The following is an 18,305-nucleotide window of genomic DNA, read 5'->3' on the forward strand; positions in this document are numbered from 1 at the left end:
AGCTGCTCAAGCTTACTTGCTAACACAGGAACAAGTAATTACTATCAAGTATTTTTGCTTCACAACATTATAGCAAGAGCTGAGACAATAGCTGGATTAATATTTGATGAGCTAACAACTAGTATTAAGAGTTTAAATAGAATTATAAGAGCCTAATAAAGAGGCATCAAATCAAAACCTAGGAAAGTTTGATTGAAAATAAATTACAGGGGATCCCTGGGTGGCGCAGTGGTTTAGTGCCTGCCTTTGGCCCAGGGCGCGATCCTGGAGACTCGGGATCGAATCCCACGTCGGGCTCCCGGTGCATGGAGCCTGCTTCTCCCTCTACCTGTATCTCTGCCTCTCTCTCTCTCTCTGTGTGACTATCATAAATAAATAAAAATTAAAAAAAAAAGATGTAGTTAAAAAAAAAAGAAAATAAATTACAGTTTCATTGAGAGACTATTAAATAGTGTATATGTTATTTGTTCTTAAAGACTGATGAAAATCTGCTTAAATTTAGTCTGAGATTTTTTGTCTTTGAGCATATCTAGCTTAATTGAAAGTTATTTGTTGATGAATTGATTCTTTCATGGCTTAAATGGATATTAAGTACTCTCAGATGTTACTTATATTGGTAAGTACACACAGCCCACAATGATATGAAAGAATAAAATACACTTAAAAAGGAATAGCATTGGGGGATCCCTGGGTGGCGCCTGCCTTTGGCCCAGGGTGCGATCCTGGAGACCCGGGATCAAATCCCACATCGGGCTCTCGGTGCATGGAGCCTGCTTCTTCCTCTGCCTGTGTCTCTGCCTCTCTCTCTGTGACTATCATAAATAAACAACAAAAAAAAAAGGAATAGCATTGGGATCCCTGGGTGGCACAGCGGTTTGGCTCTTGCTTTTGGCCCAGGGTGCAATCCTAGAGACCCCAGGATCGAATCCCATGTCAGGCTCCTGGTGCATGGAGCCTGCCTGTGTCTCTGCTTCTCTCTCTCTGTGTGTGTGACTATCAAAAATAAATAAAAATTTAGAAAAAAAAAGAAATAGCATTGCTTCCTCCACCACCCAAATTTCTAAAGTAACATATGTTCAAGTTAAAAACATTTAAGAAATGCTGGACTATATAAGCCATAAGGTAAAAACATCATTATCTTATTCTTTAGAGAAAATATTACTAACACATTGGTATATAATCTTTCAGGTTTATTCTTTGCATGCAATCATCTTTCTCTTAATATCATATTAGGGATAGATATGCTGGATGGCCTTTGTTATCTGTTCTAGGGGTAGTACGCATATCATTATTATTGAAATAAAGTTCAAGGATGGCATGATTATGTTAGAATTCTAACAGAAAATTGCATATAATGATTTGTTTTTAATTCTGAATAAGGTCTATAAGGGAAGGTAGTTTGCATTTTCTTCATTGAAATTATGTTCAATGCTCAGAGTTCTGTGATGCTGGATATGACTTATGAATTAAAATATGTAAGTCTAAACAGTTGGCTTGTTTAAAATATACAAGTGAGATTTTCCGTTAGTTCTTTCATTTTATGAGTTGTGGTTTAACATCCTCACCACACTGTAAACATCTGAGCCTACAAAACACATAGAGTTGGCACATTACATGAAAATTCTGTAATCCTACAGCATTTTTGTTAAACCTTTCTTGATGAAAATATTTTTTTTGGAGAAATAGGATAGGTGTTTTTTTCCTTAATGGATAGCAATAACAGAAAGGGAAAAGTTAAATATTCTTTTTACATGTTCACAAATTATATTCTAAATTAAATGTAAATTTTTTCATGTATGTCTAGGTTTATGTGATGGCAGAAATTCAATACTTCAAAAAAATACTTTTGAGCTAACCAAGGAAAATGTGAACATTAATTTTTTTCCTTTGGTGAATTAACAGGTCTGTGCCAAAGGGCTTCTGCCTTGCAAAACCATGGCTTGTCCTTTGCTATGCAAGACTAAGTATGACTTAGTTTCCGCTTCTAAATTTATTCAAAGGTTATTATGATCTACATGAACCATGCAGAGAAGACCATCTACAACTATTCAAGTGATTCATTTAAATTCAGCAAGAAGGACAAACAAGGAAAAATAAATAAATAAATGTGTGTAAATGTATAAATAATAATTTCCAATATATATAAGCTAATAGATTTTAAGCACATTCTATTTAACCAATTGAATGAAAGGAAATAGGCCAAAATATAGTTTCTGGAAGATAAGAACAAACTAATTTTACTCAGAGAAATGTGGAATATTTAGTCATTGCTATAAATGAGTCAGCTAATTCTCAAGAAGAAAGAACAAAGTCCCATAGAACTATTTATAGCTTACCTTATTTATATATTGAATAACAAAAATATGGATAATAAGTCTAGTAAAGAGGAACTTGAAATAGGAACACAGTAACAATAGTTTAAATGTATTAAATGATTACTATGAGTGAGGGTGTAGTGTTGTTTGTCTATTTAATTCCAAAAATCTATTAAACAGGCAAGCTATATGGTGAAACAGAGAGGTCAAGTGTTTTGCACAGAATCACATAATTGTCAAGAGGCAGAGTTGGTATACAAATCCAGGCCACCTGGCTTCTTAGACACATCTCTCAAAACTTCACTTTGTTATGTACTTACCCATTCTAGAAGGAAACAAGGATCTCATATGAACATCTAAAATATTTTGGTGGTCCTGATCCATAAAACTTAAAATGCAAGTTTTAGAACTTCAGTTCCATTCAGCAGGTTCACACATCTACTCTGTTTTCTTTCTATTCAGAGAAAAAAAAAAAATGCCATACACAAAAGGTGTTAGTTAGAGAGATGAACAAGCACAGGAATTTATAGGCAGCCTATAATTTAGAGATTTAATTCTAAGTTTGACACATATCCAGGCAGATGATTTTTTTTTTTGAAAAATGTGCACCCTTGCAATTGCAGCCACAAAGTAAGCTTGTAATCATGTATGTTTTCAATTTCAGAAGTTGACGAAGGAAATTACAAGTGAACTATGAAATTAAAGCTTCTTGTATGTTCAAAAAAAGCAAATCTAATTGAAATGAGAGAAGTTAGTATTCTTTCTTCAAAATGTACCTGGGGAGACAGGCATAGAAGCATAGAGAAATTAATGCTAGAAAAAAAGAGAACATGAAATTGATATTTGGAAGATTTTTAAAAATAATTATTAGATCATCCTTCCTAATATGTCCTAATATGTCATAATAGTGCAGGAGAGTTCCTTTTAAGACCTCATTCATCATAAAATAATATTGTACCTGTCCCCCCTCTCTCCTCTCTTGTCTCTCTTTTCTCTGCCCTTTTTTTTGTATCTATCTTTGTATGTATTCCAACATCATCTTGTGGTCCTCTTTGTCTCCTTCACTATGTTGAGCTCTCCAACAGTAGGAAATTTGTCATGTTTATCATTGTGTTCTGAATACAGTGCCTGGCCATCTGTAAAGAGATGGTATTATTGCAACTGTGAATGGTAGGTTGAGCTATTATATGCTTTCCAATGATGGAACAATACAATTTTAGCTGAATACTGCATCTAAATAAAAGCTTATCTAATTAATTTGTAGAAAATATTCAGTGTTTGTCATTTGAACAATACATCACTATCTTCTGTGGAGATACAGGGATGATGCATGCACAGCCTCCGAGTTGTTCATGATATAATAGGAAGCCAAAGGCAGATAATCAAACAGTTATGAAACCAGGAAGAATTGGAAATGCTTCAAGACAACCCAAAAATGTGCTTTACTACACTACAGTTCCACTCAAGAAGACCTGGGGTGGGATATTACAGGAAATCAGGCAATGTATTAATTATGAGGCAATTATATTAATCCTGAGTCAAGAGCTTGAGACCCTAAGCAAGTGTAACTAAGAAAATCATGAAAGACCAATATCCCATAAGTAGAGACTAAGGATTAAACAAAAATACCTAGAAAATCCTGCTGACAGATAATTTTGAAGAACAGAATCTTCAGACTTGAGTATGTTGGGAAGGTTATTTTAAGTTCTTGGAGGACAATAAATAAAGATCTAGGGTTCACAACCACAAGAGATCTTTACTAAACCAATTAAAGGCCACTGTGAAGGACACTGTTGCTATGGACAGTTTTTAACAATGACATAGTATCTATTTCCCCTCTGATCCATCCTGGACATTATTGTCCAAAGATAAATCATGAGAAGGACATAAATTCTGGTATTGGCAGTGGGAATTACAGAGAAGGAATGATAATTGATAATGTTTTCAGGTAATAAAAAATATACCTTATAAAGGTCATATAAGGACTTGGCCTAGAATAAAAAAGGAACTTGGCCTAGAGGATACTATAATAGAGAACATATAAAAGAACATATGTAGTACAGAAAAAGATATGATAATAAAAAAAACAGAGGTAAAAATAGCCAGACTATCAAGGAAAAGCTATGCAAAACAATGGAAATTAAGATGAGTCTTGAATGAACACAAAAAATAGATAGATTAAGAGAATATGTGGGAGAATTTTCAAATAACAAGTTGAATCATGAACCAGTCTAGAATTAATAGTCAACCAGCATGATTTTGGAGTGATCCAGGAGGGCCAAGACTTACTGAAACTAAATGTTTATACAGAGTAATTAAAAAAAAAAAGTTGGGATAGATAAACGTTTCAGACATTAGTGACATAAAAACTATAGATAAACTTCAATGTAATATAGATGGCATTAAGGTATCTGTAGGCTCTGGAATAAGCAAGCAAAAAAAAAAAAAAGACATTCAAAATAATTCCTATAGCAATGTAACCTGTCGAATTCAGGTTGGATGTAACAGAAAGCCAATGTTCCACTAAAAGGCAATTGAATTGATTTAATGGTAAAGCAATGAATATTTGAACAAGAAGAATGACCATAGCAAAGATGAAGGGATGAATTTAAGAAAAACAAGGACTCCTGTCTCTTGCTAGAGAAAGAATAGGGGTGAGGTGAAGATAGCCAGGTTAGGGAGGGGTGGTAAAGAAAGTAAACAGCATAGTTTGGAGGAGAATCTAGGTCAGTGTGCATGTCCAGCTGGCAATGATGGCAGGGTATTCTACTCGAGTAAAGATCATAGGAGCAGATGGAAATATAAAACCGAAGCCTTAGCAAGTAGTTGGGCTAGAGAGTTACATCTGAATATCATTATGTAAGACAGCTAAGTGAGTGGGTGATTTTCTTAAGAAAAACCTAGTGAACAAAGACCAAGTGAATAGACCAAGAACTGATAATTGGGAGGCCATTACTACCAGAGCTCAGGAAGGAGAAAAACTAACAAAGAATTCTAGGATGATGATGATGATGATGATGATGATGATGATGATGATTTAATAACTATAATACATGTCAGTTATTGAGCAGTTATTCTGAGCCAGGAGCTGTGGTAAGAGTTTTACAATCAATGCTCATAACAGCATCCTAGAGACAAAGACATAAATTTGGTAGTATCCAGTAAAGTGTAAAAGCAGCTATCTTAGTTATGGAGAGAGAACAGATTTTCATGAAGGTTATGGTCAAATCTACTAAGACAAGATATGGGTTAAGAAAATTCCTAAGGTCTGGCTGAGCTGGGTACAGCAAGCTGGAAAGCCTGCTATGGAGGAGCATTACTTCAAGAAAGGCAGCTTGAAAGCTTCTCTGCTGTTCAATTAGGGCAAGAGCCAAAAAGCCCAAAGAACTCATGTGGAAAAATGATGACTTTCTACTGAAATGGACATGGTATTACTAAGACTGTTTAAGAGATTACAGATGATTTATGAATACAATTACACATGTAATTCTATTCATAAATGTTCTATGGTGCTTTTCATAGAATCGATAAATTGATTATATGGATTTTTCCATAAAATAAATAATACTAAGAATAATAATCATCTATCATGCATTGAGACTTACAATAACCAAAGGATTATATTAGCCCTGATGCTTATAACAATCCTTTAAGATAGATCTTATTACATGATTTTATAGTTAAAAAATTGAGATCTGGACTGTTGAAATAATTGGCCCAGTTCACCCAGCTGTAGTGCCAGAAACAGGCTTGCAGACCAGAGCTGCGTAGTCCCGTAGCATTCCTCTTTCCCGCTGTTCCACACTGCCTTCTGCAGGATTTCGTTATCCACCTCTCTGCTCCTAAACATAGAAATAAAAGATACATGATTTACACTAATAAAGGATTGTGTATAATTCCCTTTTAACTGTTTTTTTTTTTTTTAATTAGCCTAAAATGTTGGAGAACTGATCTTAAATATTAAGCACTTTGATGGTTGTCCATGTTATAAAAAGTTGTCCAGGGGATCCCTGGGTGACTTGGCGGTTTAGTGTTTGCCTTCTGCCCAGGGTGTGATCCTGGGGTCCCAGGATCAAGTCCCATGTCGGGCTCCTTGCATGGAGCCTGCTTCTCCCTCTGCCCGTGTCTCTGCCTCTCTCTCTCTCTACTCTCTCTCTCTTTCTTTCTCTCTCTCTCTCTCTCTCTGTGTCTCTCATGAATAAATAAATAAAATCTTTAAAATTTTTTTTCCATGTTATAAAATTGGCAAAGATAAACATGATTAATATCCCTTCTCTTGATGATGCCCACGGCCCCACAGAAAATAAGGAATATCACAAGTGTGAGTTGTGCTCCAGAATGATAGGAAGATACCAGTTTAAGATGTGAAGAATGAGAGGTTCACCATTATAGTAAACTCTCTGCTGACAGATTATTTTTGTGTTTTTATAATATCCACAAAATTTCCATATGAGGTCATTTTTAATTTATACCACACATTATCTCTCTTGATCCACCTTTTTCTCAAGGTATGCTATGCTAAGGTTTTGTTTTTATTATCCCACCCACATGTGGTTGGCCTCTACAAACATACACACACCCTGTCTGGTTTATTTCCAACACAAATACCAATGGTATTCACACTATGGGAAGAAGAGTAGCCTGGGTAAAAGTTGACGTGGAGGTTAATGTTCAAGCTGAAACTTATATTGTATAGCTATATGCTAGAAAAACAATAATGTTGTAGGAACAGAGAATTCAGAAGCATAGGGGCAAATATACATCTTCTATTTTTCACCTAAGAGATATAATTACTGCTCCTAAACTTCTGCATAGGAAGCAAAGAAAAGCTTTGTTTTTATTATTTATATTTGAGGAAGGTCAAAAAGTCCTTAAGGAGCTTCTCCAACAATATGTTCTTTTACTTGAAAATGCCACCAGTCAATTGCATTCTTTTAATAAATGGATTTTACACACACAGGGACACCCCCCCAACACACACATCTATGCATGTACAGCAAACTCAAAGAAAGAAGTTATGTGGAAGTGAACAGTATTCAGAATTAGCAATGCCACAGGGATTTGTTTACCAATTTTACTAAAAAGAAAAAAAGAAACCCTGAACAGTTAAGCGTAACACTTAATGGAGAAGAAACAAGAGACAGGAAGAAGTGTGAGTTTCACACTTGGAGGGCACTTTGGTGAATACACACTTTAATAGATTCAAAACCATAGAGAAGTGTGGGGAGGGAACCTTGGGGAATGAGGGAAGAGCTGAGGGGTGGGCAATTCGTGTGTTTGCCAACGGGCGTGAGAAATATTATAAAGGATAAACAATCACAGGACAAAGTGACGCATTAGTTCACAGGCAAGTTTGGAGGTGTCAAGTGAATTAAAATGCCTTCATTCCATGTTTGCTGGGCTGGCTGTGTTATCAGGCATGTTTTAGTTCAGCAACACTTCCCCACCCTTAAGTTCCCCTTACATGACATTTTAGTACATGCACATTTACTTCTGAATTCTTGTCCCCAACCACAAGAATTTCATTTTGAGTGTATGTGGATTTTGAGTCATTCCAGTTGAGGATAATTAGAAAAAGATGGAAGCAGGAGGTGGGGAGGGGAAAGGGAGTCAAAACAGCAGGAGGAAGGCTTTTGCCAAAGTAGCTACAGTGAGATAAAGGAAGCCCTGTGCTCAGAGTCCTCTCCCAGGCAGGCAGTAAAAGGGATGCATGGTACCAGGTCACACACAAGGTACCTTAGAATGGAAAGCTAAGACCATGGATCCCTGCTATTAGTCAAGAAGGGTTGACAAATACCTCCTTCCCTGTGACAGACTGAAAGGATTAAATATGGTTACGGAAAACTTGTTTTTCCATCTTCAGTCTTCAAATGGCATTACGTCTCTTATAGAACCAAAAGCCTAAGTTGTAATCAGAAAGACACTAAATATTTGGAAAGAAGTGCTCCTTAGCTTTTCATGCACACTGTCTAGAGCAGAGCAGCATTCACAAGCATCTCCTGATTATTTTTTAAGATTCTATTTATTTATTCATGAGAGACACATAGAGAGAGGCAGAGACACAGGCAGAGGGAGAAGCAAGCTCCATGCAGGGAGCCCGATGTAGGACTCGATCTCAGGACCCCAGGATCATGACCTGAACCAAAGGCAGACACTCAACCACTGAGTCAGCCAGGTTCCCCCACAAACATCTCCTTTTAACCACAGAAGGAAAAACGGTGAATTTAAGTTAATCATAGGATATTATTGCCTATGTACGATGCATAAAATAATATTTATATTCTTTGCATTTACTATGTAGTCTGTATAATTTTGTTTTCATGAGAAATAAAAATTTAAAAACAAACCTTCCCTAAAGAGGTTGACCTGAAACCTGCCTCCCGCACAGGGCTCTCAGTCCCCAAGGACAGGGATCACAAACCCCACGCCTCCTGCCACCGCCAGAGAAACGGAGTAAAGGGTGGCTCTCACCCTTAGTTGTAATATGATAGAGAGATGGAGAGTCTGATAAGCTTTAGAGTACATGCCCAGCTTTAAAAAAAAAATGAATTCCATTTTCTTAAGTTACTTTATAAACCAAAGAAGTAGATCTGTGGACCACAAAGAGCTCACTCAGTCTTCCAGCATCAGCCTCAAAGGTCTTAAATCCCTGGGCAGCAACATGTCCTAACCTAGGGGCCCTTGGGACCCTAGAGAGTGGGGAAAACCACATTAAAATAAAAATACCCAACTAACCAATGCTTGGATTTAAGGAAATATGTATTTTCCTATACTTAGGGATTTCAAACTTCAATTTCTAATGTTTTTTTTTTTTTTTTTTCTGTTTTTAAATACTTTGTGCTGATTTTCTGCTGCATTTGATCTGTCACTACTTGGAGAGGAAACTCATAACAATGATAGCCACTTTCCTGTGGCTTTATCAAAATAAGTACTGAGGACTGGAGTACTATACTTGTAGGTTAAACACACAAACACAAACACACATGAATACGCAAAACTCACACACAAACCCGCAAACATACACACACATGCACATACAGATATACAAATAAAAGCAAACATACAAGTAAACATACACATACAGGAGCATCTACCTGGCTCAGTTGGTGGAACATGAAACTTTTTTTTTTTTTTAAGATTTTATTTAGTTATTTGAGAGAGAGACAGAGAGAACATGCATAAGAGAGACACGGGGTGGGGAGGAGCAGAAGGAGAAGCAGACATTCCCTCTCCCCACCACCCACCAAACAAGGGGCCTGACATTGGCTGAGATCTTGACCTGAGCTGAATGCAGATGTTTAATGCACTGAGCCACCCAGGTGCCCAGAAGATACAACTCTTGATCACAGGGTTGTGAGTTTCAGCCTCATGTTGGGTTTGGAGATTACTTAAATAATAAAATCTTTAAAAAAAAAAAAAAAAAAAGCAAACCCATAAACATACAAATGTACATGCACATTCAAATACACCCACATGCAAACGCATATAAGTATATAAACATACAGGTACACATACACACATTAATATACAGATACATATACACACAACAAAATACTGAAACACCTTTGAGTCATCTGTCAGGCCTTCTTAAAGGTGTGTAGACTCCTGTGAAAGAGTATCTTGGACTCTCCAGCAGGTGGGTCAGAGTTTGTTCTATCATGGATTAGAGTCAACCAAATTTCATTCCATGTTACTAGTCCTGGTAATGTGTCCTGAATTCTCTGTACCTCATTTTGACTTTACCTGCAACTCAAAAAACAAAAGCTTCCACTTTTGGAACTGTCTTTAAACTAGAATTCATGAGAAATGAATGGTCCCACATCTTCCTGATTATTAGAGCTCAGTTGGATAGATTTCATCTTTAGTTCTTATTTCCCTGTCCACTTTTAGTGGCATGCATCTTTTTTTTATGTAGAAGTCTCCTTCAAAAGAAGGAAGACACAGGTTTCCTTTCTGATCCTTGGCAGTGGTGGCCCAAATATAGAGATTAGATACATTAATTTCCCCTGTTATTCAATTAGTTATGAAAGTTATATAGCTTTAGCAAACATCCAAGACATCTAAATGCTAAGAATAGGGTTTAGGTTTAGATTCAGAGTTTTAGTAATTTTTACTAGGCAAAGAAACGAATTTTAGTAGCCATCAGATTATAGAGCCCATTAGTGCATTGATGTTAGAAAACTTTGTGAAGAGGTTAATTTTATGGAAGACCTCATTGACTTTGTTCTGCACTGTATAGACAAGAAAAATCCTATCAGTAAAATTGTGATGAACATTTTAAGGTGTTTTAGAATGGTTTGTGTAGTATGTAGAATTCTAAGATACCAGTATAAGAGTAAGCGTAGTGTACACAATAATCTTCCCCATTTAATTATGACCTATGAGTAGGATGGATATCACCACCATGTTTAGGTTATATGACCAAAATGGAGGGGTTTTGCACAACTACTAAGATCCCAAATCAGGTTTGAGGTAATCAAAAGATCATCCTCCTTGGGTAGGTGTGATCTAATCAAGATAAAACTTTAAAAGTGAGTCTAGGGGCACCTGAGTGGCTCAGTGGTTGAGCATCTGCCTTTGGCTCAGGTCATGGTTCTGGGGTCCTGGGATCAAGTCCCACCTCAGGCTCCCCACAGGGATCCTGCTTCTTCCTCTGCCTATGTCCCTGCATCTCTCTCTGTGTCTCTCATGAACAAATAAATTAAAAATCATAGATAGATGATAGATAGATAGATAGATAGATAGATAGATAGATAGATAGATAGATAATAGATAGATAGATATAAAATAAGAGTGGGTCTAGAGGCCAGAGACTCTCTCTCTCTCTGGTCTTAAAGAAAATAAGTTCTGTAGCCTCAAGGAAATAAACTATGCCAACACTGCATGAGTTGGGAAGGGTATCCCAGACTTCAGATAAGACGCTAGCTCCAGGTGACACCTTGATTTTAGTCTCATGAGACCCTGGGCAGAGGACCCAGCTAAGTCTAGTTTAGTGGCCCATAGCAATTATGAAATAAATATATGTTGTTTAATCTACTAAATTTGTGTAATCTTTCACACAGCAATTGAAAATGAATACAGTTCTTTTACTGAGTTTGCAAATATAGCCAAAGCATAACCTTTTAACAGTAAAATAATACAAACAGAAATCATTCAAAATTAACCCTTTTTACTTCTTAATAATAGTTAATATTGGTCTAGCTCTTGCCATAAACATAATAGGGACTGCCAAAACATAAACTTTTACTATGTGATAGGTCCATTGCTAAAGTTTTCCTTTATCCACTCTCTTTGTATATGTGTCCTTGGCAATGTTGTTTCTTTTCCCATGGGTAAAGACTGTTTACTGTTCTGGCCTTGTGAATTGCTTTGGTCCCTAGCAAGTCACCATAGAATAGGATGGGAGTGTTGTCATGCCAGTTCTAAGCCTAGGCCACAGTAAGCCTTGCATATCTCTGGTTGGTCTCTTGAAACTCTACTAAGACCTGAGAAAAATCCCAGTTACTTTGCTGTAGGATGAGACATAGACAGAACTTTCTGGTCCCCATTATCCTAGACAGCTCGTTTTCAGCTAACTCATCACCTGGCACAGATACTTGAGCAACCTCACTTAATAGCTGCTGAGCCTGGCTCACATCAGAGGAACTGTTTAGCAAACCCATATATAAGTATGAAACAATAAATTGTTGTTGATTTAAGCCACTAAGTTTGGGCCAGCTTGTTACTCAATAACATACTGATAATAGATAATTAATACATATAACAATGTTTATGGTAAAGCAAATATCATAATTGAAACATTTGAGTCTTTTTCATTTTTGCAAGTATGGTATATTTTGACTATAGACATGCACAAAGGATAAAACAATATCTATACAACATCTCCTGATATATTATAAGCTCCGGCTTATCATACATATGAACTCTGTTATAATATATTGAAAAGATTGTTTTCTAGGTGTTGTAGGTGATTTCGATGCAAAGTATAAAATCTCTGTCCTACTAACTAGCAGTTACAGTCAGTGATAGCCGATGTTAAAAGTTACAGAGTTTTATTAACAATCTGATACTTGTATATGCTCCATTGCAGTGTGCTCCTCCACCCCCAAATGGTTGAGCCAGCATGTGGGGACCTTCAATAAGAAAACTCATTTTGTTTCAAGATAGCTTATATATCCTTGGGTTGCTCTGTGTGTTAAAAATATTTCTTATTATTTTGGCTCAAATTTTGTCCTTGTAACTCATACCCACTGATTCTAATGTCCTGGGGAGTTTCTACCTCCTGGGAGGCACATAGGTCAGATGTCATTCTTTTCACACTAGATTTTTATACTTTGTTATCACAGCCCTAGAAAACTAATATCCCCACTAACTCTATTACACTACCAATTTTGACTAAACTTTCTAGTGTAGCACTATTTTATTACCCAGAGCCATGATTTCAATAGGTACTTGGTTACAGGTATGTACAAATGATATTTTGAGTAAACTTTTATCACTATATGTCATGGACTACCAGTCCCCTTTTCATCATTGAAAACAAAGTCATTAATGCTTTAAATAAAAATCAATTAATTAGCATATAATGTATTATTAGTTTTAGAGGTATTCAGTTATCCATCTATTACATATAACACCCCATACTCATGACATCAAATGCCCATCACCCAGTTACCCCATCCCCCTCCCATCTCCCCTCCAGCAACCCTCAGTTTTTCCTATAGTCAAAAGTCATTAATGCTCTACATTTAATCAGATAAGAGAACCAAATCCAGAAAATCTAGAACCCATTAAGGAAAGCCATTCTTAAGATTCTGTTTTTCTAGAAATATTCTGTTGCCATCTTCTGTTCCAATCAGGGGAGAAAGAAAATGAAGTAGAGGGAATGGGAGAATGAAGTAGAGTGAGAGAGAGAGAGAGAGAGAGAGAGAGATTTGGAGAGAGAGAGAATGGTTTGGTGGTTTAGGAAAGATGGTAAAAATCTTAATTGGAAAGTCTGTGTCAAAAAATAAAGGAGATTTTTTTTTATATTGCTCTTTCAACTGTGCTACTTAGTTCTCAATATATGAAAATAATATGAAACAATGGAAGTAGCATGTGGAAGCAGACATCTACCCATATGTATAAAGACTACTCCACTTTTCATTGCGGTGTCATCTAAATAGATTATCTGAAAGGAAATGTAGAAATGAGGGAAAAGCCCAGCAGCAAGCACACATCCTTCAACATTTTGCATCAGGTAGCTACTCTTTCAGAATTTCCCTGGTTTGCTACTGTGAGAAGAGGGCTGGGTGGGATATACTTGGTTTGGGTCAGCTAGGTTAACTTAGACATTTACATTACCTAGTTACTATAAGACTTTGCTACTTTTCTTCTAAATGGAAAAATACCAACTTTATGTGGCCATGTTTTCAAGACTTCAGGATACATTGTGACTTATTTCTGTTAAGCAGATGTTTTCTTGTTTGCATGTAAAATGGGTCTGTTAAAATTTTATAATCCAGCATTTCATGTTCTCCAAATAGACTTGTTTCAGTGATTTGACTAAACTTTGCAAATTTGCCAGAAGAAATATTTCTCTGAATGCCAGAAGTTTCAGTGTCTCTGGGGCTGATTCCTCTTGTCACTCCTGCCATTCAGGCAAGAATGTGAGGGTCCAGGCACAGTTTGTAACCTTGCTCTGCTTTCTCAGGTACTATCTAATTACAGACTTGGTCCAGAACTGAAAGTGATTATTTCAATCATTTTTCCAATTCCCAAGGAGCTTATTATTCTCTTATAAAATGCTTATTAGAGAAGACAATGGGAATTCAGCACAACTATATTTTTTGCTTATCTTCCAAGGACCATGAGCTCAGGCTCCAGATGTTCTGACTTAGCCAAGGGCAGGGTTATTCCCTGGCAAAGGAAAGCTGAGACTTTGGCCTTTAAGAGAGAAAGTGGGGATGAGAGGTCCATATCTGAAAGATACACGTAGACCTATGGGCACGGCCATTTCTAATATCTTCGTTGAGAAAGAAAATACGAAAAATATTAGAATTCTGAGATGTCTTTTGACTCTCCCCACTGCAAATGCAGCTGAAAAATAAACAAAGATTACATCATAAATTGAAATAAATGTAGCAGGGTCATTTAGAAAATAAATTATCATATTTTATGCATTAAGGAGGGTTCAAATCAGAATAGTACAGAGAAGGGTTGTAAGTACCATTCCCCTTTCAATGAGTCATCCTGGCCTCCCTTCTTTGTTCATTTTTATGTTCCTGAGGCTCTCTCTTCCTATTTCTGATTTTTTCCTGCCTTCCCACCAAATGAGATACAAAGAGAAAATAGCCCTGTTGATTCTTTATCTCTTTCTTTTCTTTGTTTCTCCATACTTCCAACTACATGTTGCTTAAGTTGAGAAAATAGTACAGGAAGAAAAATAAAAATCAGTTTCTATTTAACAGTTTTGAATAACTATTATTAAAACGTTTACCATGCTTTCTAGTTAAGTCTCTTCATGGCCCCTTCAGCTGCCCATATATGCACATTATTCAGGCTTAGAGCCAAATTCCTGGTCAGGAAGTTAACCCTGCTCAAGACATTATGGGAAGTACATTTAAATTTCAATTAGGCCTTTTACAGAAATACTTCATTGAATTTCAAAACCTTAACACCAAAAATAGTTTGATTTCAGCGGCTAGTAAGAAAAAATAATTTTACATATGCATATGCAACAGTCCATTATTCTAAACACTGTCTATGATGTAACTTTATGCTTAAATATGGGAAGTTTCCATCTTTAAATGAAAGCAAAAAGGCCAGAACAACAATTTTTTATCTATGCAATGGGCAGTTTGCATGGAGACTTGCCAGGAACCATTGGATGGCTGAGTGATGTATCCGTAATTAGCATGGGTGAATATTATGCCCTTTTGTCAATGTCTAGGCAAAGAACAGCCTATTGATTGTGACCTTTTTTTTTTTTTTTTTTTTTCAGCAGAGGGGTCATTACACAGGAAGATGTCAAAGCTATAAACAATGATGCCAGGAAAGTAAAGCTCAGCTGACTTTTCCAGTTTTGGAAAATTTCCTTCAAAAAATGACAATCTCTATCTTAGCTCTCCTGTCCACGTTAGACAGGGTAGGCCTGGGTGTATATACTTATACATCTATAGATTTATCTCTGTATCTATTTATATAGATGTATCTTTCTTACTGGTATTCTACAATACAGGTGGTACTATATTTGATATATACTGGTAATATGTTCGGTATATATTCTATATATAACACCAGTGATATGATTAACCAGTCCTGGGGATTGGTTAATGGTAGCCTTGGAAAAGTTTGAGGCTTAGCCTGTAGTTAAACATCTGCCCCTAATGAAGTCATACTATTTTAGACTTTGAAAAGACTTTTTTTTTTAATTTAAATTCAGTTTTGTTAATGTTAATGTATTATTAGTTTCAGAGGTAGTGATCCATAAGTTGCATATAACACCCAGTGCTCATTACATCAAGTGCCCTCCTTAATACCCATCACCTAATCATCCCATCCCTGAAAGACTTTAAATAATCATCTAGTCTACTTGTCATCAACTGTGGAAATAATCTCCTTTATGATGTTTTTAACAGGTGCTCATCCCATCCCTTCTTGTTACAGTTTTTGGAGTCAAATAGACTTGGGATTACATCTTGGCTGTACTTCTCTCCAGCTTTGGGGTCTGGAACATTACCCTGAGTCTGTTTTCCTCATCTAAATGAGGGTAATATTAGCCACTTCATGGGTGTGTGGGAATTTGATGAGGTAATATACACAATATTGTGATTTTAGAGACTAGCACAATGCTTGTTTAATAAATACACATTTCTTTGTCCATTCCTTCCTCTTTTGGAAAGCCCATCAACTTCCAGAGCAGCCTGTTCCATTGTTGAATTGGTATAATTATTAGAAAGTTCTTACAATATAATCTGCTTTTCTCTTTTTTCTCATCTGTACTTTTCAGTTGTGGCTTGAGCTTCCCAGAAGTAGTGCCTGCCTATACCTGTAGGTCGGTAGAGATTATTTGAAGATGGTCAAATAAATGTTAAATTTCAGGCTATGTTTTCTCAGTTTCTTTAACCATTGTTCAGTTGATACATTTCCTACACATTTTAACTGTGCAGTCTTACCCTGTTGGACACAATCAGGTAAATGACTCAATGCCACCCCACCCCCACCGCCTAAGCATCCATTTTTATCACTCTGAATTTCTGGATATAACATTTCTATTCATTTATGATTTATTAGACATTTCACCTTACATTGAATTTTCAACACCTAAAAAACCCCACCAGTTTTCATGGAAGAACACACTGGAATTACATTATATAACTTCCTTATCAAACCCAAGTACTGGAGATGCCTGGGTGGGTTCAGCGTTTGAGCATCTGCCTTTGGCTCAGGTCATGATCCCAGAGTTCCAGGATCATGTCCCACATCTGGCTCCTGGTAGGGAGCCTGCTTCTCCTCTATGTCTCTACCCCTCTCTGTGTCTCTCTCATGAATAAATAAATAAATATTAAACAAACAAACAAACCCAAGTACTGGATCTACACCTAGCTCTAAATAGATTGGTTGATCATGTAATTGAAATAGTGTCTGGGTTAATAGGATGGTCTATTTAAACCAGTTAATTAAATGTATAAATATATACATATTTTATCACTGCATACAGTAAAATATGTTATATTCTTATTAGGTATCAGTTATCTTTCTTTAGTCAGTGAGAAACTATTCCCTTTCCTTAGTTTGATATTGACAGTTAACCCACTAAGAAATTGATTAGGGATGAAGGCAAAAGGTAGTTATATAATCTTATATACATCTGCATTCAATACTGCAAAATAGCAACTCATCTGACTCTACTTTTCTATTAATATGAACCCTACCTGGGTCTGAAGAAGGTAGGAATCATTAATCATGACCTGTTTGGGTTATGACAATAAGCATGATATTGAAAGGAGTTCACATTTATAATCAATACATATGCTAAATTATTATAGATTACAATAATTTATTTTAAAATCTAAACATTAAGTCTCTAACAATGTATTAGTATAACTAAGTATAAGAAATAAAAAATTAAAAAACATTATGCTGATTTCTTGTGTTGTTGACTTTAGCCATTCTAACAGGAATAAGGTGAAATCTCATTGTAGTTTTGATTTATATTTCCCTGATGATGAGTGACATTGAGTGATATTGAGCACCTCTGCACGTGACTGTTGGCCAAATGTATGTCTTCTTCTGAGAAATGTCTGTTCACATCTTCTGCCCATATTTTAATTGGAATATTTGTTTCTGGCTATTGAGTTGTATTAGTTCTTTAGATATTTTGAATATTAACTCTTTATGAAATATGTCATTTGCAAATATCTTCTTCCCTTCAGTACTTTTTTTTTTTTAGTTTTGTTGATTGTTTCCTTCACTGTGGGGAGCACTTTATTTTGATGTAGTCCCGATAGTTTATTTTTTCTTTTATTTCACTTGCCTCAGGATACAGATCTAGAAAAATCTTGCTACAGCTGATACCAGAGAAATTATAGCCTGTGTTCTCTTCTGGATTTTTATAGTTTCCTGACTCACATTAAGAATTTCAATCCATTTTGAGGTTTTTTTTTTGTGTGTGTGTGTGTGTGTGTGTGTGTGTGTATGGTGTAAAGAAATTGTCCAGTTACATTCTCTGGCATGTAGCTGTCCAGTTTTCCACACCATTTGTTGAAGAGACTTTTTTTTTCCCCATTGGATATTCTTTCCTGCTTTGTTGATTAATTGACCATATAGTTATTGTGGGTCATTTCTGGGCTTTTTATACTATTCCATTGATCTATGTGTCAATTTTTGTGTCAGTACCATATTGTTTTGATTTCTACAGCTTTGTAACATAACTTAAAGCCTGGAATTGTAATACCCAGTTTTGTTTTTTTGCCTTTCAGGATTGCTTTGGCTATTTGAGATCTTTTG

The sequence above is a fragment of the Canis aureus genome, chromosome 30, assembly GCF_053574225.1.
Source record: "Canis aureus isolate CA01 chromosome 30, VMU_Caureus_v.1.0, whole genome shotgun sequence".
In the NCBI taxonomy this organism is placed as follows: Eukaryota; Metazoa; Chordata; class Mammalia; order Carnivora; family Canidae; genus Canis; species Canis aureus.